This window comes from Aulostomus chinensis, chromosome 7, assembly GCF_037954235.1.
Source record: "Aulostomus chinensis isolate RoL2024-O1b breed Wild chromosome 7, RoL_Achi_v1.0, whole genome shotgun sequence".
Classification (NCBI taxonomy): Eukaryota; Metazoa; Chordata; class Actinopteri; order Syngnathiformes; family Aulostomidae; genus Aulostomus; species Aulostomus chinensis.
In genome coordinates, this window is record NC_141326.1 from 3571356 (window position 1) to 3573563 (window position 2208).

Genomic DNA, 2208 nt, shown 5'->3' on the forward strand with positions numbered 1-2208 from the left:
AACAGAAAAAAATACAAATCTATTGTTTTTTTTAAAAAAGAGCATTTTATTTTGTACTGACACAGCAAAAACTTGTATGTCTGCATTTTAAGGAATAAATAAAGAATATTTGATTTCTACATTTCTGATTGTTGATTTTCTTTAATCTTTATTTCGTATCGTGAGTATACGGTACCGTATGTATCATTTCGTGAGTCGACTATTTTGTTGCACCCCTTGTAAAAAATAAATAAATAAAAATATATATATGTGATTTTGTATATTTCTACTGAAGCGTCTTGTGGGTCTCCAGTGTCGTCTCTTGTTGTCTCACCCTGCTCTTTAAGGGGGATGCAGGGGAGCAAAGATGGATTCCAAGGCCTTGGTCTCAAGTCCACGTCAAGGCTCCAGTCTTTGAGGTCCAGTCTCAAGTCTGACCCACCAGTTGATAATTTGTATCTACAGATGCAAAGTGATTTTTCAAAACTTGACCCAAAGTGTTTTTTAATAATTTCAGATGAAAACAAAATGTATCACGACACATCAACAACACATTCGGTACATTTGGATCTTTTATTATTTCATTGCCTGGCTGTGCAGCCCAGAGGTGGCCCAGGTCATCAAAGCAGGAGCTTGGCAGGCTCAAGGCGATCCAGGTCCTGAACCCTGGCAGACCCATCTGTGGTCAGGCCACATTGGTGCAGGGCACAGTAGCAGGTCATGTCTGACCACCAGGAGAATCGTGGCCCCACAGTCTAGCGACTGCAGGGTGCCGGCTCATTCATCTGCACCAGGCCAAAGTCGGCTGCTGCTGAGTGGAACATCCAGATCTTCTGGCTCAGCGACCAAATCCCTCAGGGTAGCTTTTAGTTTGAAGAGCTTTCCCATAAAATTGTCCTGATGTCTCAGGAACTCTCTGATGGCAGGGTCCGTGGGCTCGTCCTGGTACATGGACACGCAGAGGACAGTTAGCACACTCACAGACAATTAAAAATAAAACTGGCCACATTTTTCTACTGGATCAGCAGTCCTACCTTATCACACAGTGGTCTGGTTCAGTGGGGACCTGGGCGAACCCTGTGGAGGATCTAAACAAGACGCCATGGTCTTCTCGCTCATCGTCCTCCACCACTGAAAGACAACAAAGAAACATTTTTATGACGCGTCTCTGTCTGTAGTTTTGTACTCAGTGGATCTCTGAATAATGTTGTGGTGTATTTGAGTTTCAATTCTTACCATCATTCTCCTCCAGTTTCTCTCCCCCATCAACAAGGACGTTCTCCTCAACAGTGATGTTCTCGTCAACAAGGACGTTCTCCTCAACAGTGGAGTTCTCCTCAGCGCTGACGTTCTCGTCAACAGGGACGTTCTCCTCAACAGTGGGGTTCTCCTCAGCGATGACGTTCTTGTCAACAGGGACGTTCTACTCAACAGTGGGGTTCTCCTCAGCGATGACGTTCTCGTCAACAGGGACGTTCTACTCAACAGTGGGGTTCTCGTCAGCAGTGGTGTTCACATCACCAGTGGCGTTCCTCTGTTTTAAACCCAAAAGACGTCAAATTCAGCAGTGAGATGATGAACATCACGTGTAAATATGCTAAACCAATAAATGGCTCAGACAGAGCTGTGCCCTCCCTCATCGCCATCAGAGTTTTCCTGGTCGGACGTTGAGGCACAGCAGAGGAATGGATGAACTGCATCCATCAGTTTAGAAACGAAGAAATCCCAAGCAAAAGACATCTTTCAGTTCTTCCAAAAAATAGACGAGATTCCTTCATGAGTTTGCTGTCAGCTGCTTGTCTGCTATGGGAACCCTTGTGCAAGGAAAGGCAGTTTTACTTGTAGAGCCCGTTCTTTCAAACAGTTTGTCTCAAAGGGCTTCACCTGGCATCTTAAAAACATCCTCTGCCCTCAGAGCCTCACATCGACTGAGGAAAACCTGAGAAAACCTTTAACAGGGAAAAATCTGAGGAACATCAGGGTGAGCAACAGAGGAGTTTATAATACAAATGTGGAAAACATGGAAATGTTAATAGATGAGGAAGGAAAGGAGAGGAGAGGAGGAGAGGGCTCCATGTAACCTGATTTGTCCCCCAGCAGTCTAAGCCTATAGCAGCATAGCTATCAATGGTTCAGAGCTACCTGAACCAGTCCTAACTGAAGGCTCTGTCATAAAGGAAAGTCTTAATCCTGGACTTAAATGGAGTTCATGTGTCTGCCTCTCTGACC

At 44.9% G+C, this 2208-nt stretch overlaps 1 long non-coding RNA gene across 1 annotated transcript; it reads right to left on the minus strand.

The window, feature by feature from the left end:
• Positions 1-900: 900 nt before the first annotated feature.
• LOC147258223 (uncharacterized) lies at positions 901-1256 on the minus strand. Its single transcript, XR_015116868.1, has 3 exons — positions 1216-1256; positions 1014-1110; positions 901-921 (listed from the first exon to the last, which is right to left on the minus strand). It is a non-coding gene; the product is annotated as an uncharacterized LOC147258223 (long non-coding RNA).
• Positions 1257-2208: the final 952 nt, after the last annotated feature.